General features: G+C 44.7%; 1 protein-coding gene across 1 annotated transcript in view; it reads left to right on the top strand.

Annotated features, from left to right (window-relative positions):
- CASR (calcium sensing receptor) overlaps positions 1–27,734 on the top strand; it is an 87,377-nt gene that overhangs the window by 20,114 nt on the left and 39,529 nt on the right. The gene's annotated exons all lie outside the window — the stretch shown is intronic.

Below are 27,734 nucleotides of genomic sequence, written 5' to 3'. Positions count from 1 at the left end.
CGTAGGGAAGCCACAGTGTGGCAGATCAGGGGTGTCTTTCCAACATTACAGCATGAATGGTTCAAGCTACCCTACCCCCCATCTTTTCCACTCTTTCCCCCCACTGGAAAAAAGGATGGGTTGGGAGCTCAGCAGGCTGAATGTGGGGGAGCTCTTTGCCTTGTAGGTATGAGATATACTGAAGAAGCATTCCTAATTCTGAAAAATCCCCATGTAAGTGCCCCCTTACTCTTATTTTCAATTATTTGTCTTTTTCACATTTATTCTTCCTCTCTGGCTTCTCTAAGGATGGATTTAAATGTCGATGTCTTATGCTAAATGCTGGGGGGTGGGGGGCCTTTGTGTGGTGATGTACCTGAATTTTAGTGACACACTGTCATGTGTCTCTCCCAAAATGACACAGAAGTGTGACATTGTTGCAGAGTGGGGAAACTATTTAGCCCCTGTGGCTGGATTGTTATCTGGCTTACCCCCCCCCCCAGGGCCAGGTGGACCCTCCTCCTCCCCATCCCCAAAACCCCATCCCTTGACATCATAGCAGAATTTCTCCATGCAGAGAAAAGACATCAACCGATGACTTCTGTGTCTCTGCATGGGAAAGTGGCCTTTTCTCTGTGCAGAGAGAGGCAGGAGCAGTGGCCATGGAGAAAAATGCAGTCTCTCTCAGTGGCAGAAAAAGACAACCCTTCTTTACCAATGCTGGAGGAAACCTGCTCTGTTATCTCCAATCAGTGATCAAAGATCACTCAAAGACCACTCCCTGTGCTAGAAAAACCCTGGCTTTCTCTACTATTGGGAGAGAGGATGGGGCTTGGGAGAGGAGGCAGGCCTCCCCAACCTCCGCGGGGCCTCTGTGGGCCAGATGGGTAATCTCCACAGGCCAAAGTTGGCCCACGGGCCAGGGGTCCCCCATCCCTGCTCTATTGCATGTAAAAGCTGCGGCATTTAATGTGGTCTACAAGCATGCAATCTCCTGTAAAAAACAAACAAGATGTGATGGGACATTCCTGATTAGGATCTCCCACATTTTGTATGTGTGTGTGGCGCTCTGGGAGAGATTGTTTTATCCCTTTCTCCCTATGTGCTTTTCCCAATTTAAATCTGTCCCCCCACCCCGAAGCTGCTCTTAGCTCATAGGGGGAAAAGATAGGTGCAGAGAGATGCTCTTTGTGTTTTTTACCCCCATTAAGCTAATAGTAGCTTTGTGGGATGGTCAGTTTGGTGAAAGGGCATGGGAGGAAAGGGTTAAAACCAAGGGTGGCAGTTTTGGGGGCTCTGAAGGCCAATTTCAATCCTCTGGAAACCCCCCCCCCAAGCACTGCATCCCCCCCACCACCACGTATGTACCTGTGTGTTTGCATCTATCCACACTCATACACATAAACACATGCACACACCTCTTCCCCTCCACAGACACACATGCCTACTCCCCACCCCAGTGACCTGGATCATGATTGTGGGAGGAAGACAAAGTTAAAGCCTCTCCCTCCTTCCAGCTATCGTTATCCACCTTGCTGGGATTTAGTGGGGAGGCATCAACTCATGATTGCTGGGAGGAGGAAGAGGCTTTACCCTTGCCCTCTTCCCAGCAGTTCTGCTGGGAAACTGACATGCAAGGAGGACTTTCCTCAGGCATCTGTGAACAAGCAGTTTCAGCCCCCCACCCACCCCCACACAGCCCACCGTGAATCTGCTGGGAAGTGCCCCTCACATGCCAGTTTTCCAGCAGAATTAGGCTCCTGCTAACTCGCTGAACAGCTGATTGGTGGACAGGCAGGAGCCTGATGTTGCTGCTACACAGGACAGAGGGGATGGCTCTCTTCACGCACCCTGTGTAGCGGGGGGGGGGGGATGAGGGGGCAGGGCACCTGCTGTGGGTGGCAGGGTGCCCACCTCTGGGTTAAAACCCTTTTCCAAGAGTGTCACTTCCCTTCTCTTCAAAGCAGCTGTGTGTGGATCCTCACTAGGCAAAAATCAATGCCTTAGAGCAATGATGGGTTGGATGTGGCCTAACAAATGGAAACTTAGTTCAAACAAGACAGAAGTGCTCTTGGTCAGGAAGACTGTTGAGTCAGTGATAGGCATTTCAACATGTCTATGAACATGAACATGATAGCATTCAAGGGGGTTTCTCCCCCCTTGAGAAATGAGATTTTGCAGTTTGAGGGTTCTCTGTGTTCCTGCTTTGCTACTGGATTCTCAGTTGGCAGCCATAGCCAGGTGTGGTTTCACTCAGTTACACTGAGATTGGATTACTGCAACATGCTCTGTGTGGGGCTGCCACTCAGAACTGGAAACCGCAGCTGGTAGACTGCTGAACAGGGCCAGTTTTTTGAAAAATGTGGCTCCTTTTATATTAACTACAGTGGTTGCTGGTCCATTTTCAGACAAGATAAGGTGCTAGTTATCGTCTTTAAGCTTTGGGAACAGGATATGTAAGGAACTGTCTCATCCCTTGTGATCTGAACAAGCCCTCCTGCTTGTCTCTCCCCTGTCCAAGGCGCAGTTGACGGGAACATGGGAGAGGGCTTTCTTCATTGGGGGATCCTCGCTTGGAACTCCCTTTCTCAGGAGATCCAATTGGCCCTCTCTCTGATAGCATTCTGCCATCTCCTAAAAATGTTTTTTTGTTTCAAGAGCCCTTTGGCTTAAATATTGATGGATTGCTCTGTTTGGGTGGGGTTTTTTTCATAGTTATTGTTCTTATAGTTTTATCAGATGTTTGTGTTTATGATGTTTTCCAATGTGATTTGAATGCTCTATCTTAGGCATCTTGAGTGGTTCAGGTTTTGAACTAGAAAGGTGGGATATAAGAATTGTTAATCAGTAAATAAAATGTTAGCGTCAAAAGCCCACAAAAACAATTGATACAATAAAACCGAATGTTAATAATACATCAAAATTAAAAAGAATGACACCAGCAGAGAAGATAAAATACATAAGCATCATCACAAAGTAAAACCAAACTCGGGTAACATTTTAAGGCCTGGGAAAATAAAAAGGGCTGTGTTTCACCAGTGATTTACTCCAACCTGGCTGCAAGATGAGGTCTCTGTGTTTCCATGACGTTGTGGCCATTCAGCCCCAGCCCCACATTTTATCGCTGAAAACCCGCTTCTTCTGAGACTGCTTATACTCCAACTTTTCCAGCTTACTGCGGCTCCATTACTGACCTGTTTCCACAATCACACTGGGTCCGGTATCATAGTCCTGCCGATGGGGCGTGTAGCCCAGCCTTTGTGGGTGTGTCGCTTTGACCTCAGTGAGCCAACCCTTTCCCTCCCTGTTTTCTGGAAGTTTCATCGCCGTTTTGGAGCAGGATGCCAAGGGACCGACTTTTAAAACATCATTGAAAATAAGCACTAGAACACAGCCCATGACCCCAATTAAGGGGTGTTTTCTCCCATTGTGCTGAATGAGGCGTGCCCTCTCAATGACCACAGAAATAACACAGAAGCCCCTCAATTGACACGGCATGTATCAAAGCCCTCAATTCCTTAAGTGCGATTAAGCACGATCTCGAGGCTCCGGTCCATTGCCTTAGGACGTAACTCATTCACAGCTTCCATATAGAGATCCTGTGCGTTAAAATGGGGGCTGGTTTTGCTCTCTTTCCCACAAATAACCCATTACTGTCTTGTCAGAAGTAACTCCCATTGTGGTCAATGAGTTCCTCTGGGTTAAAAAGGGGCTAGTTTCCCGCTTTATGTTCTCCCCCCCTCTTTTCCCAGCATATTTGTGTTTATTTGGAAATAATTCCCATTGTGCTCAATGAGGCTTGCTCCTGAAATGCAGGTGCATCTGGACTTTCAAGGGAAAGGAGAAAGGGGGAGGGAAGCCTCTCTTCACAGCAAAGCTGATTCCTTTTGAAAAATCCCGTACTCCTCTATTAGCTTCTCCTTCCATTGTTCTGGAAACATGGCCGAGGAGGCGGGAACACTGATGAGCTAATCAGACCCAACCCAGACTCCACTCAGCCATCAAGAAAATAATTCGATTAGAGCTCAGTGGAAACAGCACAGAGCCCCAGGCTACAGCGATGATAAGCCAGGACTTTAAGCACTGTGGAAACTGGAAAAGGAGAAGAAATGATTGGGGAAACATCACAACAAAGTTGCAAACAAAGTGAAGCCAATAGGGTGGAAACACATCAACGGTCTTTGCTTGGCTCAATGAGGACACACATTTATTCAGTTCCAGCTGTGATAGTACTTGGTGTGTTTGAAGTTATTGAGCAGTATAAATATTGTAAATAAATTTGGTAATCAGTTGAAAGCCAGCCAGAAGGAACTGGGGCAGAGCAGGATTCTTGATGACCCTGTGCGCAGAAAACTAGGCCATTATTTGGTCTATGCACAGAAAACTACCTTGATGCTGAGGCCCAAATAGGCTACCAGCCCATCTCCACCCTTCCCTTTGGGAGAAGGTTTTCTAGTGTCCTGGTCACTTCATCACTTCCAAGTACACCTCGATGCTCTCATCTTTCTGTACAGTTGCTGGTCTGTTGGATCCTGGGTGTTTGTGATGGATGGTTGTTCATGATGTGCACTTCTGTTGGGTTCCTTTTTGTTTCCCACCTACCTTGTAATTAGCATGTATACCAGACCAATGAGTGAGATCATGATGAGATTTGGAGTTAAGCACCATCAGTATGCAGATGATTTTTTTTTTCTAATCCGCCCCATAGCTGAAGCTTTCTGGGCAGTTTACAACAATTCATAAAAATATACCAGCGTTACAAAATAAAATAATAAAAACAGTCTAAAATTTTTAACACAGAAAAATTAAAACAATGTAAACAGCTAAAAGCGATTTAAGCAAACAATATATTCCCTAATAGACCTGTTCAAAAAAAGCAGACATAAATTTGAGTAGAGGGTGGTCTTTTACCTGGCGCTGAAAAGATGACAGTGTTGGTGCCAGGCAGGCCTCAGTGGGTAGAGCATGCCACAATCCAGGGGCCACCACTGAGTAGGCCTTGTGCCTTGCTGCAACCTTCTGAGCCTCCCTTGGAGGTGGCACTTGGAGGGAGACCCCAGATATTGGTCATAGTGTCCGGGTATGTTCAGGTCAGAAGCGGCATTCCATCAGGTATTGAAGTCCCGAGTCGTGTAAGGCTGTATAGGTTACAATTAGCACCTTGAATCAGGCTCGGAAACATACAGGCAGCCAGTGCAATCGGGCCAGAATTGGTCTTGCGCATCAGAAGATCTGAGCATATAAGTCCCTCATCCAATTTTGGGCTTGTTTATGTTGCTTTATCTGCATTGCAGCCAGTTACTTCTGCTGAAATGCCATCTTACATTGGGCCGGTTGCTGAGAAATCTGCTTACCGTGAATAAGCAAGTGTGCCCGATATCGCCTCCAGGCTCCTCTCAGCAGGAGTGGCTAAGCAAACCAGGGAACCTCTGTCCATATTTTTCAAATAGTAGGCTGGGGACCACCAGCGCCCCTTGATCTATTTTCATGTGGGCCTCAGCACTGCCCAGTGCCTCCTTGTTTGCCTGTCGTGGAGCAGCAGGTCTCTGTGTGCACAGTGCATAGGCATGCATGGGAACAGAAGTTGGTTGGAGAGCAAGGCTGTAGCATGCAAAGTTGGAGGGGAGGAAAGGAAAAAGAGGAAACAGAATGGCCAGACAGATGTGAAGGAAGGAAGAGCAAGAGTGGGAAGAAGGGAAGTAAAAAGGACAGATGGAGAGAGAAAGATAAAGGAGAAGCACTGGGGGCTGTTGCTGTGCCTTCTGGGTGCAGGGGTGGCCGCCTCCTGTGCCTCATAAGTATAACCTGGCATTGGGCAGAGCACGGGAAACTGGAGAGTGTGTGTGTGCGCGCGTGCATGCACACACCCACACCTGGTAGGGAGGGAAGAAGGTGGAACTGTGTTAAGGTGGCTGGGAGGTGGGGTGCGGAAAGGTGGGGTGTGGAAAGAGACGGTCTCCTTCCTCTGAGTGAAAAGGGCTAGAAGGGGCTTTGAAAGAAATTATGAAGAGAAAGAAAGGATGAATTTTTTTAATAATAATAGAGAAGAAAGGGATAAGAGAGGGAAGCTGTTATAGGAGGAACTGAATGTAAAATCAGCAGGAGAGAGGCATGAAAGAAACTAGTGGTTTGGTATAGAAGTTAAGTGAAAAAGGAGAAGGGGAGAAGAAATGACAGGAGATGAGTAAAAATATTTTGAGAGGCGTGTGTGTGTAAGGAGAAAATAGATAAAAATAAAGCCTTCTCAGCTTAGAGCAGGGGTGGGCAATTTCTGGGGGTCTGAAGGCCAATTTAACCCCTGGAATCCACCAGGGGCCACACCCCTGCCCCGCCAAATTCACCAGTGAAATTTTGTCAGTGTGACGGCAGGAGCAGGAGGGAGGGTGGAATCAGTGGTTTGCCAATGAAATGTGGTGGTGCGGAGCAAAAAAAAGGGGCTTATTTAGCATTCATTCATTCATAGTATTTTTACCCCACTCCTCAGCCGAAAAAGACTTCCAAAGCAGCTTACAATCAATCAGCAAAGAAGACAGCCCCTGCCCTCAGCCTTACAATCTAAAACAGACATGACACACAGGGGAAAAGGAATGGGGAGGGAAGAGGAAAAAATTAGGTAGACTGTCAGCAGGGCTGGTGGAATGGCCCTGCTCACCCTCTCATCTCCGGAAGGAGGGGCAGTCCAACTGGAGCAGGCCCAGGTGCTCTGTTTGCATGCTCCTGTCTCCCTCGCTCCTTTGTCTTACCCACAGGACCATGGATATCGGCTAGCCTTGTGGGGGGCACGCAGTCCAACTGGACTAGGCCCTGATGTTCCCTTTTTTAAAGCTGAAAAATGTCTAAAATGTTCCCTATTTTTTAAAGCTAAATAGGCCCTCTTGTGCTGCAGCTGGATTTCTGCAGCAAGCTGCCTATATTTTATTTTTTTGCCACTAGCTCTGCAGCAACTTTGGCAGTGAGGGAGCAGTAGGGGCCTCACAGAAGGGCAGGGGTAGCTCCCTGCGGCCTGTGTGTTGCCACCCCTGAGTTGGAGCCTCTTGATGAGCAGATTCTGCCAACATGAGTAATTAAGTAGTATGCACTAGCACTCACGCTTGTTCACACAGTAAGCCAGAATTCTCAGCCATATTGGTTTGCCATGACCTGCGAACCGACCCATCATGTTGAATTTCTGGAAGAGCAGGGATGGCTGTAGTGGTCTACGTGCCTTGGAAATCTCTTAAGATCAACTAAGATCAACACAACCTTCTTTGTGTTAGCTATGTATAATGAAAGTGGACAGAGGCAGTCTCAGGGCCCTTTCACATAGAAAGGATAGTAGAAGTCTTGTTGAAACTATGACAGGACATGGAACTATTATGAAACTGTTATGTCCTGTGCAGGCTGGCTTGCAGTAGCTAAGGAGGCCATTTGATGGGGGCTTTAGCTGGATTGTAATCTTGTCATTATTGTTTATTTCTAATGTAAGCCAGGGTGGCTTACAGAGAATCAAGAGACAGTGGGTTGGATCCAGAGAAGTATGAGCACAACTCCAATCATGCAGTGGGTTTCCCAAGTCCTCCTCCCCACCATAGCCCCTGCCCTCTCCCCCAGAAAAAAGGCATGGCTGATGGTCGATGTTGCTTTAGAACAACATGGGAGGGGCATGGGAGGCTGCAGTGGGACAGGGGAATTGGCAGAATTGGGGGGTGGGCTGCCTTGCTCGAGCAGAAGTACCTTTCTGATCTCACAAGATGCCTTAGGTCCAAGCCACTAAAAACAATTATAAACAACTAAAACAACAAAACCTAAAAGAGTGGCATAAAACGATCTAAATGGTTAGCATTTTTGTGGACTTATTCATAAAGCTTGGGGCTAATCTACCCTAATATTTTATCCTGGCATTCTAACATCTGGTTCACATGCAGGATGCACAACACACACTCCAACCCATTGCACTGGTGCTAGTTGTCCTTCAGTATTCCATTGCTTCCCAAATGTCTGTGATGATTTTTCTGGTGCTAGTAGTTTCCGTGCACTGGGAAGACATGTGTGTTCCAATATACTAGTATAACTCTTACTGGTAGGAGTGGCTTTAAAGCTGTGGCATCTGTTTTGCAACCCTTTTCTCCACCTTTTTTGTTCTCCGCTCTTTCCTCACACTGAGTGTCATGGTGTTTGTGGGTAGGAAAACACACCCCAAAATGTACCATGCCTTCCCCATCTTCTCTCCCTCCCGCCCATCACCCCACCTTTCTTTTCTTCCTCCTCTGTGTGTGGTTTTTTTTTGCTGCTATTTTTGGCTTTGCACCTATGGAGCTAGAGAGTTGTGAATAACCATGCAATTTATTTTTAAACTTCTATTTCCGTGCAGCATCAAAGGTGCGCATTCAGTTAGTGGACTCAAGGGCTGCACTGGCTGTGGGAGAGCTCGTTATGGGCTGCATGCAAGCAGCGGGTGGGACCACAGCCCAAAGCTGAGCCACCCTCATGGGGCTCACTACATGCTTGCACTGGAGGGTCACTCCCACCACTGGCATGGAGCCCACTCCATGCTTGCCTGGAAACACACACACACACACACACTCCATTCACTCCATTATCACAGACACGCACAGTCCTTTCATACACACATACATGTACCCACCCACCCACTCACACTCACCCACACTCCTCCCATGCTGCAATAAGGCTTTTAATGGAGATTTTTCCAAACCATAATTGCAACGGGGCCAATTTTTTGAGGGTTTTTCTTTTTTTACAGGAACAGATAACATATCAGGAGACTATAAAATAAAGATGATACCATCAGCCACTCCTTTTGCCTTGACAACACCACACCAAGTCACAGTTTTTTTGCAAGCCATGGTAAAGGATGAATTAGCCAGAATGGAAAGGATGGGATTAAACTCTCTGATGGATGAACCTAGCGAATGGTGTGTAGGAATGGTTGTTGCACTATAGCCCCATGGTAGAATCTGCATTTATGTGAGTCTAAAACAGCAGTTCAAGACCCAAGTGCTGCGTGACGGAGTGAGCTCCCGTCTTCAGTCCCAGCTCCTGCCAACCTAGCAGTTCGAAAGCAAGAAATTGCAAGTAGATAAATAGGTACCGCCTCGGCGGGAAAAGTAACAGTGTTCCGTGCACCTCGGTGTTCAGTCATGCCGGCCACATGACCATGGAAGCGTCTTTGGACAGCGCTGGCTCTTCGGCTTAGAAATGGAGATGAGCACCACACCCTAGAGTCAGACACGACTGGTTGGGGACACCTTTACCTTTACCTTTTTAAAACACCTTAACGAACTTGTTTACAGGAAAAGGCACATGCTTCCAGCAGTTGACCAAACACTGGCTCAGTTATCAGGAGCCAAGATATTCAGAAAGCCTGATGCTGCAACTGGCTTTTGGCAAATCCTCCTTGCTGAGGAATCTAGACCATTGTCCACTTTCATTACTCTCTTCAGAAGATATTGTTTCAATCGGCCTCCATTTCTCCTTTCATCTGCCCCGGAACACATTCAAAAGGGAATTTCTCAAATTGTGACTGGGAAGGTAATGGAGCAGTGAGGCTGGTGCCTCAGTGGGTATCACTACACTCAGGCTTTCCCTAACCAGGGAAAGCCCACATGGAGCAAAGCCAGCTCCCTGACTGAGATGCCAGCTGGAGGAGTTCATGATGGTGCTTCTGCTGGGGACCTGATGAAATCAAGGAGTGGGGGCTTGTCACGGATGGGGGCCCACCCCATGATATCACCCAGCCTGTAAAGGGATCAAGGAGCAATTTGGACAGGGCCCCCAGGGCAGTTTGGCCCTCAGAACCAATCAAGTTCAACACCCCTGGTTAAAGAGAACATAGGAAGGAGAGGCAGAGTTCAATAAAGGAGGGGCTATCTTCCCAAGGAACATCAACATGGCTGCTAGTCTTCCTTTCATACTCTCTACGGTTGGCTCTCTCACAAACTTTAGGTGAGCTGTTAATATTTATTAATTATTTATTTATGTAATACATTTCTATACTGCCTTGCTGCCACAAACAAACATTAGCAAAAAAAAATCCAAACGAACACTGGAGTATAGTATGCTCAGGCCATATGTAGTTAAGGAGCTGATGGCAGCAGCTCCCCGGCCTGGACTTCTCCTTTTCATCTCTTATTTCATCTGGCTGTCTGATTCGGACTGAGGAGAAACACAGGCTGGGGAGCTCACTGATTGTACTGCTATTGCTTTGTTCTGATCTCTTGCTTGACTTTATTGTATTTAAATTGATTTTATTGTATTTTAAATGTTTTATTGTAAGTCATACAAATGGTTTTATAAATAAATAAAATAAAATATAAGGAGGCAGTTGTGAGAATCCTCCATGGACCCTAGGGATTATAAAAACTATCAACCAATTGCAGATAATCCTGTTCTTGGGCAAGGTGGTCCAGCAGGTGGTTGTTATGCAGCTCCAGTCACTCTAGGATGGGGCTGATTATCTGGATCCATTTCAGTCTAGTTTCAGAACTAGTTTTGCACAGAAACCACCTTAGTCATCCTAAAGGTTGATGACCTAAAGGAGGAGTGTGACTTTGCTAATTCTCCTGGATGTCTCAACAGCTTTTAACATAATTGTCCATGGTATCCTCCATGCCATGTATCCTCCATGGTATACTCCATGGCTGCGATGGCTTAGTGGTTAAGACACTGAACTACAGACCGGAAGGTTGGCAGGACAGCAGTTCGAGACCCGAGTGCCGCGTGATGGAGTGAGCGCCCGTCTTCAGTCCCAGCTCCTGCCAACCTAGCAGTTCGAAAGCAAGAAATTGCAAGTAGATAAATAGGTACCGCTTCGGCGGGAAAGGTAACAGCGTTCCGTGCACCTCGGTGTTCAGTCTTGCTGGCCACATGACCACAGAAGCATCTTTGGACAGCGCTGGCTCTTCGGCGTAGAAATGAAGATGAGCACCACACCCTAGAGTCGGACATAACTGGTTGGGGACACCTTTACCTTTTTATCCTCCTGAATAGGTTCTCTGGATTGGAGATTTGGGAGCACTGTGTTGACAGTGGCTCTGTTCCTGTGTGGAGGGCCAATTCCAGAAGATGGTGCTGTGGAGGTACTGCTCAGCTCCATAGTACTATTTATTGATTTATTTAGTATGGATATTTAACTATTTATATACCACCCTTTAATAAAACTGTCAAGGCAGTTTACAATAAAGTTCTGCTAAAAACAACCTAGCTAGAACAGGGGCAGGTAACCTTTTCAACTCCAAGGGCCACATATGTTGGATAGGCAGCCAGGGGCTGCGCACATGTATGTGCATGCTCATAAATACATACACATATGTGCACACATGCATGCACACACACCTCCCCCCCTCCACTTCCTGCCCAGACTAGCAGTCAAAATAGGGGCAGGGGTCTTTGTGCTACGCACCTTTATATTTTTATTTTTGGGTTTTTTTTAAGGGAACTGCTGATAACTTTTAAAAAAAATCTTGGCAGAATGGGATGAAACTTGCAGGTATAGTTTTCCCTTCTGAGGAGATCAGGTCTGCCAGGCTTTAAAATGATAGTTTCATGGATCTTTGTGCAGCTTTTATGTAAAAAGCAACCTTTACATTTTGAGTGACTCCAGAAGAGGACACATTTATCCCCAGTGGAAGCTGATGGCTCTGATTTCAGTGGGGCTGTGAATCTATTCCGGGTTTCAGTCCGAACCCGCCAGAACACTGAGGGAGCTATCCAAGATGCTGAACCGTCTCTGCAAAATAGATTCAGCACTTTGGATAGCTCCTTTAGAGTTCTGGCTAGTTTTGACTGAAACCCAGAATGGGTTCATAGTCCCATTGAAATTGGAGCCACCAGCCTCCGTTACTTATCCCCCTATGTTCCTTGTAGACTATTGTTCTGAAAATAACAGGCAGCCTAGAGGTGTCCCTAAATATGAAACCTGCAAAATTTCAGGAGGATAGGTGTAGTAGTTCATGTGGAAAGAAAGTCCTCAAATTTGTGTGGGGGGATTGATTTGCTTCCACATGGGTTTGGGGGCAATTTACATGAAAATGGCACACATCATAGTGGTGTCCCCAGGCAAGAAACCTGAAAACTGTCAGAAGGAAAGGTGCAGGTGCTGGGAAGCTATGATTATTAAAACCCAGTTTAAGGTTTTTCTCGTAACAAAAAACGCCTAGTTTTTGTGCCTGCCCGGACCTTAAGATCATCATCAGCGACCCTTCTCCGTGAGCCCCTGCCAAAGGAAGTGAGGCGGGTGGCTACTAGGAGGAGGGCTTTTTCTGTTGTGGCACCCCGGCTCTGGAATGAGCTCCCTAGTGAGGTTCGCCTGGCGCCTACATTGTACTCCTTTCGGCGCCAGGTGAAGACCTTTTTATTTTCCCAGGCATTTTAGCTTTCTAAATTTTTATCTTTGCTGTTTTAAATCTGTATTTTAAACTCCTGTACTGCTGCTAGGTTTTATTGTGGTTGTATTGTTATATTGTGGTTTTAATGTTCTATATAGTTTAAATTGTTTTATTGTGTGTTGTTTGATTTTAGTTTTTGTGAACCGCCCAGAGAGCTTCGGCTATTGGGCGGTATAGAAATGAAATAAATAAATAAATAAATAAATAAAATAGTGGCACTGATGGCCATCTCACAGTCCCATGTTTGCCCTCCCACAAAATACAGTGGTTGGAACCCCTGGTAAAATGTGTCCTTGGATTAGAAGGTGGACCATTCAATCAATTGCTTTCCCTTCTTCCCCTTCCAACTGCTCATAATCGTGGTGTTCAAAGAAACAAACCCAAAAGATACTGGCCCTGTTCAGACACACATCGGGGAAGGGTGGTTAGCCTAACCATGGTGCAAAGTAGTTAGCGCTAACCACTGCGAGAGCCCCTACCACACGTGCAAGTAACCACAGTCTGCAGTGTTGTTAGCCTAGCCACTCACTAACCACCATGATTAGTGCTAAACTCCGTAATCCTCCAGACGGGCTGCCATGCATCCCAGCGGCCTCAGTGGAGGAAGCTGCTGCTGGTGGCCATTTTGAGGCCTCAGTGGAGGAAGCTGCTGTAGGCAGCCATTTTGGTGCTCAGTACTGCAGCAGTGGCCATCTTGGGGCTCATGCTGTAGCAGCCATGGGTGGCCATTTCACGGGGGCTTTGGGGTGCAGGGGCACCATTTGAGGCAGGGGTGACGCTACTTGGCCAGCTACTGGCCAGGCAGGGATGTTTTCCCTTATCACGGCAGACACAGATGTATATGCCTGGGAGTGCTAAGTGCTCAAGGTCACTGTGCCAATAACAGTGACGTGGGATCGAAACTATCTTTTCTCCTCACACACCTCTCCAATTTTCATACTGTGGGCTGGGATGCGGAGTGAGGAGACTGGCTCTCGGCTGCTGCGTCATGTGTTGCTAGACAGATTTTATCCAGGGAGCACTGGCAGGAGCAGCTGGGCCAATTTCAGGCACTGTTGCGGTGGAGCTATGGTATGGTATGGAGTATGGTAGCACTCAGTTAACCACAGTGTCTTGTTCAGACATCACGCTAAGCCACGGTTAGGGCTGCTAACCATGTTGCAACAAGTGGATAGTGAGCGTGGTTAGTCCACGGTTAATAAATCACCATGGTTGGGAAAAACAATGTTCAGACATCACTCTAAACTATCATGGTTAGCTCAAAAATACTAGCATTAGATGAAAAGGAGAAAGAGAGTTGGGTGTCATCCACTAATTGATGACACCCTACTAGGGTTAAGTGACTCTATTAATTTCAGTTTGTCGTTTTTCCAGTCCTTAGTTCGTTCCAACCCATTCCCATATCTGTTTGTAGTTTTAAAAACAATCTGCCTAAAAATGTGCATTTTTATGCACATTTCTCCTAATATGCACATTTTTCTATGCCAGTCCTAGGCTTAAAGCCAGAATGAAATTAATCTAGACACTTGTGCTATGAGATCCTGTCCCTATGCTCTTTAGCCCCATTACATTTCTGAGTGAAGTTTTCCAGGGATTTGGAATAGGGTATCATCACTATGCTGGTAACACCGAATTCTATCTTTTGTTTACATCTGATTCATGTGAGGTGGTGGAAGTACTAAATCAATGTTTGTAATCAGTAATGGACTGAATACTCATTACAAGCCAGTAAACTCAAGCTCAGTTGCGACATGACAGGGCTACTGTTGATGGCGGAGGTGTTCATCCTGTTATGGATGTAGTTGCATTTAGGATCATGTTTGCAGTCTGAGGATGGTCATAGAACCAGCTTTGTCACTGGAGATTCAAGTAACATCAGATAAGACTGGTGTACCAGCTGTGGCCTATTCTGGACAGAGACAGCCTGGCTACAGTTATTCATGCTCTAGTAACCTTGAGATCAGACTAATTCATTGCATTGTATGTGGGGTTGTCTTTGAAGACTGTTCAGAAACTGGAGTTAGTTGAAAACACAGGTGCTGGGCTACTAACTGGGACCACATATATCTTGTTGGTGCTTAAAGATCTCCACTAGCTCCTGATCTGTTTATTTATTTGATTTTTATACTGCCCAATAGCCAAAGCTCTCTGGGTGGTTCACAAAATTAAAACCACAAAAATGAACAGAAAATACAATATAAAATGTAATAGATTAAAACTACAGAATAAAAATACAACCAGTAATAGCAGCAGTGCAGGTACTTAAAATGCAATAGCAGATTTAAGGCAGCAGAGCTAAAAAAAACAACAACCCTGGTATTCTGAAATGCCTGGGAAAATCAAAAGGTCTCCACCTGGCACCAGAAAGAGGACAACGTAGGTGCCTGGTGAACTTCTCTAGGGAGTTCGTTCCACAACCGGGGTGCCATAACAGACAGTGCCTTTTTCCTGGTAGCCACCTGCCTTACCTCTTTTGGCAGGGGCTCCTAGAGAAGGACCCCTGAAGATGATCTTAGGGTTCAGGCAGGTAGATATGGGAGGAGGCGATCCTTCAGCTCATCTGGCCCCAAGCCATTTAGGACTTTGAATGTTAATACCAGCACTTTGAATCAGGTCCGGAAAGGGACTGACAGCCAGTGCAGCTGGGAAAGTACTGGCATAATATGATCCCATTGGCCAGTCCCTGTTAACAATCTTGCTGCCCTATTTTGGACCAGCTGAAGTTTCCAGACTGTTTTCAAAGGCAGCCTAGCATATAACATATTGCAGTAATCCAGATAAGACATAAGAGGTTATCAGGGCATGGATAACTGTAGTTAGGATATGTCTGTCCAGATAAGGGTGTAGTTGGTATATGAGCTTAAGCTGATAAAAAGTGCTCCATGCCACAAAGTTCACCTGTGCCTCAAGTGACAATTCTAGGTCCAAGAGCACCTCAGACTATGAACCTGATCCTTTAGGGGGAGTGCAACCCCATCCAGAACAGGTTGAACATCACCTAGGCAGGCAGACAAATCACCCACTAACAGTACCTCTGACTTGTCTGGATTGAGTCTCAGTTTACTGGCCCTCATCCAGTCCGTTACCATGCCCAGGCAAAGATTCAGAACAGCCCCATTCAGAACAGCCTCACCTGGATTTGATGAAAAAGAGAGGTAGAGCTGGATGTCATCTGCAAATTGATGACACCTCAGCCCACACCTCCAAATGACCTCCCTCAGTGGTTCATGTAGATGTTCAATAGCATTGTAGAAGAGTCACCTCACTGTGGTCTGTTTCTCGTTGGACATTCTATATACTGTTTCAGATGCCCCTAATATTTTTTTGTGTGAGCATTTAAATTGCTGCTTTTCATAATAAAAACATGGAAGTAGGGTCCTGATCCTTTATTGATGGTTGCTTTTGTGTATTTTTGTTGAAAGAGTCATTTAAGTGTGTGTGACATTTCTAGGGCCATTCAGAACAGATGTTTATTTACATTTGGTTATCCATATCCAAGTACCAAATGTCATCTGAGAAGTGGCCCTCAGTAGGCCCCTCCAAGTTATATCTGGAGTCAGATATAGCAGTCCAACCTCTGGCTCCAGCTATAGCCACTGGAGACAATGTAGCCATGTGAGGGGCAAAGACAAGTGCAGGGACAGAACTACTTAAGTGAATTCAAAGGATGTGTTAAAAGCCATATATACGACATACATACGATAATGGAACAGAGGTAACTGAACAAACATTTCAGTTTGTTCAGGGAAACAGTTCAGGGAAACAGTTCAGACAGTTCAGGGAAACAGTTCAGACAGTTCAGGGAAAGCAAATTTAACATTAGGGATATTGGAGAAATCCGCAACAGAGTCAAATGAGTTCAGATTTCTATGAATCTGACCTGCGGATTCCGCAGCGGACTGGCTTTTCCTGAGTCACACGGACTTGCGAACTTTTTTTTTTTTTACTATCTGAAATTTTACACAAATTTAGTCATAGAAAAATACATAAAATAAAAAACACCACCCCAAAATGAACATTTCCCCATAGGCTAAAGCATGAAAAAGTGCATGGGGAGGATTTGCAGAAATTGGGGGGGATTTGCACATTTCCGTGACTGTGAATTTATGCAAATTTGGGAAATTGGGGAAAAGTCTGATTCCATCAGTGAGCGAACAATGGAATGAGAAGCACATGACAATCCGTGAGACGCAGACAAAACAGATTTTACAAAATCTGTACATCCCTATTTAACATAACCATCTGAGAGAAGCAATGGAATTATGTCTGTTCAAAACTTTGTAGGAATGTACTAGTTGTGACTTCTAGAGAAAGCTTCTTTTAAAACAATATATATGTGGTATTATATACCACCCCTTCATGGATCACTGCCTTGTTGTGGTGAAGGGGCTTGCGTAACTCAGTGAAACCATAAGCTATGCCGTGCAGGGCCACCCAAGACGGACAGGTCATGGCGGAGAGTTCTGACAAAATGTGGTCCACTGGAGAAGGAAATGGCAACCCACTGCAGTATTCTTGCCAAGAAAACCCCATGGAACGTATCACAAGGCTAAAAGAGATGACGCCGGAAGGTGAGCCCCTCAGGTCGGAAGGTGTCCAATATACTACTGGAGAAGAGCAGAGGGTATTTCCAAGTAGCGCCAGAAAGAGTGAAGCGGCTGGGCCAAAGCCGAAATGACGCTCAGCTGTGGATGTGTCTGGTGGTGAAAAGAAAATCTGATGCTGTAAAGAACAATATTGTTTAGGAACCTGCAATGTCAGATCAATGAATCAAGGTAAGCTGGAGGTGGTCAAACATGAGATGGCAAGATTGAACATTGACATCTTGGGAATCAGTGAACTAAAATGGACAAGCATGGGCGAATTTAATTCAGGTGACCATTATATCTACTACTGTGGGCAAGAATGCCTTAGAAGAAATGGAGTAGCACTCATAGTCAACAAAAGGGTGGGAAAAACAGTACTGGGGTACAATCTCAAAAATGACAGAATGATCTCAGTACAAATCCAAGGCAAACCATTCAACATCACAGTAATTCAAGTCTATGCCCCAACCACTGAGGCTGAAGAAGCTGAGGTTGATCGGTTCTATGAAGATCTACAACACCTTCTAGAACTGACACCAAAAAAAGATGTCCTTTTCATCATAGGGGATTGGAATGCTAAAGTAGGAAGTCAAGAAATCACTGAGATAACAGGCAAGCATGGCCTTGGTGTACAAAAGGAAGCAGGACAAAGGCTAATAGAGTTTTGCCAAGAGTTTGATCATAGCAAACACTCTTTTCCAACAGCACAAGAGGCGACTCTACACATGGACATCACCAGATGGTCAATATCGAAATCAGATTGATTATGTCCTTTGCAGCCAAAGATGGAGAAACTCTATACAGTCAGTAAAAACAAGACCTGGAGCTGACTGTGGCTCAGATCATGAGCTTCTTATTGCAAAATTTCAGCTTAAATTGAAGAACGTAGGGAAAACCACTAAACCATTCAGGTATTAACTAAATCGTATCCCCTATGAATATAGAGTGGAGGTGAGGAATAGATTTAAGGGATTAGACCTGATAGACAGAGTGCCTGAGGAACTATGGACGGAGGTCCGTAACATTGTTCAGGAGGCAGCAACTCAATCCATCCCAAAGAAAAAGAAATGCAAGAAAGCAAAGTGGCTGTCTGTTGTGCTGCAAAGATGTATTAGGGACAGCATTCCTAGTAGGTTTAGAAAACCATTTTGTAAACCACTGATGTACCCTTTCAGATATCCTTATCAATATTCTACTGGTACCTCTCCTTGCTCACACCAAAAAGAAGAAAAAAAAGAGCCACTAAAATTAATTCAGTGAAGGGGTCCGTCCACCTTAGGAGGTTCAAAGAGTTTGGGCAATATAGATTGGGAAAAGGAGATAAAGTTGCAGCATAAAGTGGCCACAGGGCCACATGAGAAAGCATTTTAGGGAGAACAAATGGCTGTAAATGGTAAATGATACTGTCTATTAATACATTCAGTCATCAAAAACCTGCCGGTTTAAAAGACCAGATGATAAGGCTGTCTCTTTCACATTGGTTCAAACTCCACAAAGCCAGGATTTGGATGCCTTATCTGACATGCCCCGTGATCATTAATTCAAAGACCCAGGAAAAGTGTGGGTGCATGGAGGGTCCTATCTCTAATATGAATATAAGAAGAGCCATGCTCGATAAGACCAAGGGTCTAGCATTCTGTTCACATAGTGAACAGCTGCCCACGAGGAACTCACATGCAGGACATGAGTGCAAGAGCATGCTCCTGCTCATGTTCCCCAGCAACTGGTGTAAATAGGCATACTGACTCTGATACTGGAGATAGCTATAGCCATCATGACTAGTAGCTCTTGATACCCTTAACCTCCATGAATTTGTCCAATGCCCCTTTAAAGCCATCCAAATTAGTGGTCATTACTACATCTTGTGGCAGCGAATTCTAGTTTACGTGCTGTGTGAAAAGTACTTCCTTTTACCTGTCCTGAATCTCCCACCAATCAGTTTCATGGGGTGACCCTGGGTTCTAGTATTATGTCTCCCTATCCACTTTATCTAACCATGCATAATTTTAAACATCACTATCATGCGGTGGAGGCCGGTGGCCAGTCTGAATGGTGGGACGGAGGGCAAGTCAGCAGAGGCATAACCAAGGGGTCATGAGAGGTGGAGCCAAGGGGGATCAGTGGATGAGGAGCAGTCATTGAATCCTCAACCCAGATCACAGAAGGAGAAAACCGAGGCACAAAACATGCAGAAGTGAGTGGGTGGGTGGGTCACATAACCACACAAAGTAAGCCTTTGCATCCACATTCTCCTGTTCTAGTAATAACTCCCATATCACAGACAGTCAAGTGAGTTTAAGATGATGAATAGGAGCAGAGAGTCCACACAGCCATAATAACAATAATTAAAATAAGATGTGATACTCTCAGAGCCACATAGAAAAGCAGCCTTTGGAACATAGGAACAAGTTCTGAAAGCCTCTCAACATCCATGCTTTTGTTCTGAAAGCATTCAAAAATCCATCACAAAGCATCCACCAGAGCAGGCATACTCAGAAGCAGCACAGTACAAATTTAGTTATTTATTTCATTTCTGTACTGCCCAATAGCCGAAGCTCTCCAGATTATGCATAACTTACTTGTAAGAAATAAGAACTGGACTGCTCAGAAGTATAGGCATCCTTCTGTATGTAATGATGATAATGATGACTATATCCCTTGGAAGCCAGGAGGAATCCTTTGCAAACCCCCCACACACACATACACAAAAACACCATAACGTCAGAGATGATCATAATTAAAATAACACGTGATATTCTCAGAATCACACAGAAAAGCAGCCTTTGGAATACAGGAACAAGTTCACACCCCTGCCTCACCAATTTATGGTGTACAATTGTTTGCCAAGCCCGATTAAAAAATAATAGTACTCCGAGCATGTGTAGTTTTATACTTTAAACTCACTTGAATTATATCACACCTATGACTGTAGAAATAAAATAGAGCTTGCTTCTGCTATCCTGATGCTGAACACATTTACTTCAGAATCAGCACCATTTTCCTGTAGAAAAAGATAATCTATTTCAAAAATAAAATGTGTATTTATTTTTTTTTAAAATGTCAATTTGTATAGTTTTGTATTTTTTTATCCTGTGAGTTCTACGCTTATAAGTTCTACCTTTAAAGGCGGCCTAAAAATTCCATTCCAGCAGGCTGTGCTGAGGGAGATGAGAATGAGAAGCAGCACCATTCCTACTGAAAGGCTGGCTAGGGAATGCTGGGAGGTGTAGAACTTACTTTTGCCTAAACATGTCTAGGATTGCATCCTATTCCCCCCCCCCATCCCTATTCTTTTTCCCTTGTGTGTCATATCTTTTTAGATTGTAAGCCTTCAGGCAGGAATTCTCTTCACTTACTGTTTATTTGAGTTCAACATGCATGTGGTTTGTTGGGTTGTAAACTTGACTTGTCCAAAGCCTTTATAGCATGTTTGATCTGGTGAGCCTCCTTTTTCATTGTGTTCTTGTAGAGTCAGACAGCCACCCTTTCAAACTGCAGGCAAGCTGTCAAGATCCCCTTAGCCCCCTCTTTCCTCAAGCACTCACAAACACACAAAAAGAGAGGCTTCAGTCTCACACCTTTAATTCATTATTCACAGGTTCATTACAGATGCAAATCCTCGAAGACTCCCCGGCTACAAAGGAATGCCTCCAGGGGATTCATATGGGATAAACGAAAGTTGCCCACAGTTTATAAGGGCGGCTGTCTGACTAGGCTAACTTAGGGAGGGAGGTCCTGCCCATTGCCTGTTGCTCCCCTGTGTAGCCTCTCACACATCACTAACCGGTTCAAACGTCTAAGCTCCGCCCCTGATGTTTCCCTCTTAGTTCTGCGTCTCTGCCTGGTGTCTCTTAGGCCACAAACCTCAAGCCCCTCCTCCTGCTCGCTGCTTCTCACAGAGGGGGGTAAGGATGAAGCTTCATGCCCTGCCATCTGGGAGTTGGTAACCTGAGAAGCACACCTATCCATATCTGAACTGGCCTGTGAAAAAACCTCCCCCAGTTCTGGCTGCTCCTCTTCTGAATCTAAGCTGCTATCTCCCTGCACTCAGAATCAGTCCTGCCAGGCTCTGTTTCTCCTCCTTCCTCCCAATCCCCTTTCCTTTTGTATTATGTCTTTTAGAATGTAAGCCTGTGGACAGGGGCTGTCTTATTTCCTATCTTTGTAAGTCACGTTGGTTGGGAGACTTTTGAGCTAAAAGGCAGAATACAATGCAATAAATAAATAGGCTTGCATACAGTTTCAGTCTATATCTCTCACTCAAAAGTGGTTTTGAAGAAGTGACTGGCAGCATGGAAGCTTCTGTGATAAAAATTAATGAAAATTTCTGAGTGCATGATATGGCATATTTCTGATTCTGTTGTACAAAGAATCCTGTGTAACTGGGAAGTTTGCACTTTTCCTTTTGTTTGAATCTGCAGATATTGCCCTGAGAAGATGTGAAATTACTGTCCTTATACAGTATTTGTCTGACTCGAACCAGAAAGTCATGGATCAGGGGGAGGGCAGGGGACTTTAAGAATGTGTTGAAACATCATCTGTCAGGGATGCTGTGACTTTGATTGCTGCACTGAGCAGGAGGTTGGACTCCATGGTCTTGTAGGCCCCTTCCAACCCTGCTATTCTATGATTCTATCAGTGCCTTGCAGCATTTTCTCATCCCCTCAGCCAAGTCAATTCCTTTCCTAATTATGCCTTGGAATATATAGAATGTGCCTTTTTTCATAGCAGCTTCACACTGGGTTGACATTGTCATCAAACTGTCAACCATATGCCCAACATCTGTCTTCGTCAGTCATGAGCATACAAGTGAAGTTGGGATTCCCCCCCCCCCATGTGCATCACTTTACACTTGCTTACATAGACCTGCATTTGCCATATCGACGTCCATTTTTCCACTATAGAGTGATCTTTTTGGAGCTCTTTGCAATCCCTCTTTGTTTTAACTGCCCTAAATAATTTGGTGTAATCAGCAAATGTGGCCACCCTACTGCTTAGTCCTTGTTCCAGATTATTTATTATTATTTCTATTATTATTATCACTACTACTATTATTACATTTGTTATTATTACATTTATATCGTGCCCTTTTTCCTCTTGCAAGTAACCCAAGGCAGCTTCCATGGGCATCCTCCTCCATTTTATCCTCACAACAACTGTGTGAGAAAGTTTAGTCTCAAGAGTCAGTGCGTAGTCTCAAGAGTCAGTGCGTGGCCGGTGAGCCTTAGGGTGGAGTGGGGACTAGAACCCAGATCTCCCAGGTTCCAGTCCAGCATACTAACCACTACACCACACTGTCTATATGAACAAGTTGGAAAGCATTGGTCCCAATACAGATCCCTGCTATATAAAAAGCTATCTAAAAGTCCAATATGTTTGAAAATATATTTTAAACTTCAGCAGGAAAACAGTGAATACCCTTTTAAGTTGTTAAACAAATGAAATCATGCTACACAAGAAGTCATAAGATATGTTGTTGTTGTTGTTGAGTCCTTAAGTCGTGTCTTATAAAGAAAATTAAATGCAGAAGAACATCATATAGAGAAGTAAAATGTGAAACATGTAATGATTACAAAGAAAATACATATGTACACTATGCAAAATACACCACAGTTTAACTCTTGCTAAGGCCTATTAAAAAAAAACAATGTTAGCAGGCCCAAAGCAGTGTTAATAGGCCCAAGTAAGCCCAGCAGCTGTTTCAATTGCACTTAGCTGTACTTAAACTTCCACCAATCCAAACTACTTAAATGCAGTGTTTGAAGCTTTCAGCTATATAGCAGTATGGTCCAAACTTTTAAAGAAAAAGGGGGGGGGGTTAAAGGAATGTATAGCTACCTATCCCAAGTGGAGATCTGAAGACCAGGCTTTCGTGCAGCCAGAGGAAGGTTGAAAGAGACTATCCTAGAACCCAGAGTATAGAACTCAGCAAAGTCCAGGTAGGGAAAATTAATCCAGGTAGAGAGTGAAGACAATATTTTACAATGAAATGTTTTGTGAAGCCCATGCTTCACCAGTGAGCAAAATAAAAGAGCGGGCAAAAACTACACTGAACTGCTCAGGTGCCAGGTTCAGAGAAACTGGCCTGGGGATAGATTGCCCAAAATAGTCTCAAAGTCAAGAGAAAGCATGTTCAGCAAGAGAAAAGGGGACTCTTCTTCTCCCAAAAGGAGAGAACTGTACTTAAACCAAAAAAGCTCTCAAAACAAATCAAAATCTGCTAATAAAGTTCAGAGTTAAGCAAAAGGTAAAAAGCAAGCCAGGTTGGAACAAGCATGGTTCTTGTCTTTTTTACAGGGCACTGTTGCTTTCTTTAATCCCCTAACAGCCCTTTATTTTCTGCTTTTTGATTGGCTCTTTGTTATAATTGCTAACTGAACAATTTGGTTCTGAATGACATGAGGTGGGGCAGAAACCTTCAGGGACAGTTTCTCATTATTTTAAGCAGCTGATGTTACTCTAGGCCTTATGAGGGTACATGGGAACACCCGGATTCATGGGTGCAAGGAGTAACAAATGTAACCTTTTCTCTTACTGCTCCATTTTTCCATGGCTTGGCCGCAGCTTTGTCAGCACAATTGTGTGCTTCTCAGACTCCAAGCAGCAAAACTTTCTGCCCTTAAGGAAAGACAGGCCTGCTTATGAAGCAAAGTTTCACTCCCATTCCATGCCATAGCTTCCTTCTAAGTCCTCTGTTCTCAGCACTTGAACCCAGAAAGGGACCTTAGTAACACAAATGATTAAGGGGAAAGGGGGAAGCAGAAGAAGAAGAAGAAGGGCAACAGCTGGGAGTGCAGACCAGTAAAGAGAAGCAGCAGGGTCTGGTCATGCTGAGGGGATTGCTTGTCTGCGTACATACACCTAGAGAAACTCAGTTAGCTGCTGCTGTTTCTGTAAAAAGGTAAAGGTAAAGGTGTCCCCAACCAGTTGTGTCCGACTCTAGGGTGCGGTGCTTATCCCCGTTTCTAAGCCGAAGAGCCAGCGCTGTCCGAAGACGCTTCCGTGGTCATGTGGCCGGCATGACTGAGCTGTTTCTGTACATGGTAGTTATTCCTCTCCCCCCACCTGTCAACGTTCTGAGTGCCTGCTTATGAAATCTCATAGGGGTTCATTATACCAATAAAAAACATTTTAAAAATAAATAAATTTAATTTTTTAAAAAAGAAATTTCATTCCACCAACTACAATAGAAAGGGAATAGGAAAACATATATGGTTTTCATATATAGCTTATTGGCAAATGATGGACAGAAACGGTTGCCAACACGTTTTCAGTGTCAAAACTGTGTGACCAAGTATTTATTTTATTTTTTCTGTTAACTTTCCTTTCTCCCTCAGTCTTTAACCAATCTTCCTGAAATTTTCAGGTTATGTAAAATAGTCATTTTCATCTGGCATGTGCAATTTTCAGGAAGATTGGTGAAACCTTTTCAATGTTATTAAGGTTAGTATAACCCATCCCCCTGATTTTTATTTAACATGGTGGAATCCTTTTTTGACTGATCACCTTATCTATTGGAGGCACAACTGTACCCCCAGTAATTTACCATGGAGCCCAAAACACTTTTTTTTGATAAAAGAAAATGTGTAGTCAGAATCTTTCTATCCAAACAGTGAAATTCTGGATAGCCTCCCTAAAACAGTTGTGGAAGAAATATGCCTCATTAGATTCTAAACACTGGACAAAAAACAAATCTTTCTGGCATTTAGAAAAAGATACTCTGTTGTTGTTCTGAGCTTCCTTGGTTTTGGCCTACTGGCATCAGAAGGGGCATTCCCCAAATAAGATCTGGAAGTGTTTTCCCATTAGCGACCTTGCATCGTTGGAACACTTGAATAATAACTTGTGTGTTCAGAGCTCTTCACATTATCTTAGTAACCATTACCAAGAGTAAGACAGGACACTTTTATTATCCCTATGTTACAGATGGGGGGACTGAGGCCTAAGGCCATACTGAGTGTGCCATGACAAGAAAGCTGCCATTCAGCGTCCCTCCACTAAACTTATTTGACAGTTGTTTGTGGTAGCATGCGGAATTGCAGTTTGTACATTATCTAGCCTAATAGGTTTACTTAGAAGTAAGTCCTATTGAGCTAAATGGAGCTCTCTCCCAAATAACTGTGCATAGAATTATGAACTAGCCTGATTTGGCCTCTTTAGTTAGGGCAAGTTTCCATCATTATAAGCCTCAAAATTATATTGCTTATAAATATGACACCTGTTGAGCTAGGAACTTGAAACTTGGCATCTATAATGTACTTGATGAGGTCTACAATTATGCCAAATAACAAAGCGATACAATAAAAATTGACACAGGTACAGCAAGTAAAAAGTGCTGGAAAATGACACATTTATCCATTTTACCTCAATAATCAGAGAGGCATATCATCTATTTCTGCCAAATGTTGGTGAATTCTACTATATATTTTATTCAGGCTTCTCAGGGAAGGCAGTCCATCATTGGTCTGGTAAAGTTCTGACCTGCTGTTCCAAAGTTATTAAGATTTTCCTCATGTGCTGCCAGGTTTGAGGGGCCCCAGGCAAGGCAAGGTGACATCTGCCCCCCCTGCTGCTCCCCTATTTAAAAAAACCCTCTTTTGTTGGGTGGCTCTGTTTACTCCATCTCTGCAGCCACCCACCCCTTTCTTCTTTCTTTTCTTTTACTTTCTATTTTGTTCTTCTCTCCCTCCTCCTTCCCCCACTGCTGCCCTGCTTATGGGGTTTTTTTTTAGCTTTGGGAACTTCTTCTCCCTGGCAAGTAATGTAAGCAAGGAAGGAAGGCTGGCTGGCATACACTGCAAAGCAAAGGGCTCTGCCAGCCAGGTTGAGGCTGCAGTTGCACGCTATTTTAATCTGAAGTATTTCTCTCAGTCTGGGAGATGGATAGTGAGCTAAACAAATCAGACACTACCTTTTGGGGTGTGTGGTTAATAGCACTGGAGCAGCAAGGGGACAGGCTGAGGAGCTTGGCCCACCCCTCACTGGTCCAGAGTTGCCATTGATTATGCACCTCAAAAGGTAGCATCTTTTTGGCTCAGTCTGCTGCCACTTTCCCAGACTGGATAGCAATACTTCAAAGTTAAATGGCACACAGCTGCAGCCTTTACCCAGCCTGTGCAATCTTGTTTTTTAGATTTCGCTTATGGATAAAATTGTTCAGAGAGGCTGAGGTGTGGTCTATCTCCAGCATATTATACACCAACATTTTCCCCATGGAGGGAGCAATCCTGTGTCCCCAACAGTGTCTGGGGGACAAAGGTTTTTTTTTGTTTTCTGGGCTCTGAGCTCAGAACCAGGGCTCCAGCCTCAGAGCCCAGAAACTGTTCTCCTCCTCCCTCTCATAGCCGGCATGGTTCTCTCCACACTGGCCAAGTCTCTGCACTTGGAAATGGAGCATGGAGATGGTGAAAAGGGGAGGTCCGGGGAGGGGAGGAGACTGCGGAAGCTGCTTTACACTATGTGCCACATGCTCCCCCCATCCCACTCTGAAGCTCCCAGGCTAGACAGGCAAAATCGCCTGTCTAGCCAGAAATGCAGGGTGGCCGGAGCACAGAGGCAAAAATCGCCTCCATGCTCTGGCCACCCTGTACTGGATAGTCATCAGCCTCCGAGTTCAGAGGCTGACGACTATCTCCATAGGATTGCGCCCTTAGCCTGTTATCTGATACTGAGCAATGGTTGGTCATAACTCTATTGAGGTAACATTGAGGGTATATGACACGCACACAAACATGCACGCACGCGCGTGCACACGCACACACATGCACACTTGTCAGCACACTTCATTCCAAATACATAAGTCTTTAAATGCGGTGACTGAGGGATTCAACTGGATACTGTTTTTCCTAAATAGTCTATGACAGATGTTGTTGTTGTTGTTGTTCAGTCGTTCAGTCGTGTCCGACTCTTCGTGACCCCATGGACCATAGCACGCCAGGCCTTCCTGTCCTGCGCTCTCTCCCGGAGCATGCTCAAGTTCATATTCATTGCATCCGTGATGCTATCTAGCCATCTCATCCTCTGCCGTCCCCTTCTCCTTTTGCCTTCAGTCTTTCCCAGCATCAGGGTCTTTTCCAGGGAGTTTTCTCTTTGCATTAGGTGGCCAAAATATTGGAGCTTCACCTTCATTATCTGTCCTTCCAATGAGCACTCAGGGTTGATTTCCTTTAGGATGGACTGATTTCACCTCCTTGCAGTCCAGGGGACTCGTAGGAGTCTTCTCCAGCACCACAGTTCGAAAGCATCAATTCTTCGGCGCTCAGCATTCCTTATAGTCCAGCTCTCACATCCATACATTACTACTGGGAAAACCATAGCTTTGATTAGACGGACCTTTGTCGGCAAGGTGATGTCTCTTCTTCTTACTATGCTGTCTAGGTTGGCCATAGCTTTCCTCCCAAGGAGCAAGCGTCTTTTAATTTCATGGCTACAGTCACCGTCTGCGGTGATCTTGGAGCCCAAGAAAGTAAAATCTGTCACTGCTTCCATTTCTTCCCCTTCTATATGCCAGGAAGTGATGGGGCCAGATGCCATGATCTTAGTTTTTTTAATGTTGAGTTTCAAACCAGCTTTTGCACTCTCCTCTTTCACCCTCAACAAGAGGCTCTTGAGATCCTCTTCGCTTTCTGCCATTAGGGTGGTATCGTCTGCATATCGGAGGTTGTTGATAATTCTCCCAGCAATCTTAATTCCGACCTCTGATTCATCCAACCCGGCATTTCTCATGATGTACTCTGCATATAAGTTAAATAAGCAGGGTGACAATATGCAGCCTTGTCGTACTCCT

Source organism: Heloderma suspectum, chromosome 2, assembly GCF_057233095.1.
Source record: "Heloderma suspectum isolate Gila_16-S chromosome 2, 16-S_ref, whole genome shotgun sequence".
NCBI classification, from domain to species: Eukaryota; Metazoa; Chordata; class Lepidosauria; order Squamata; family Helodermatidae; genus Heloderma; species Heloderma suspectum.
The sequence above is the reverse complement of the archived record's forward strand: the minus strand, read 5'-3'. Positions and strand labels throughout refer to the sequence as shown.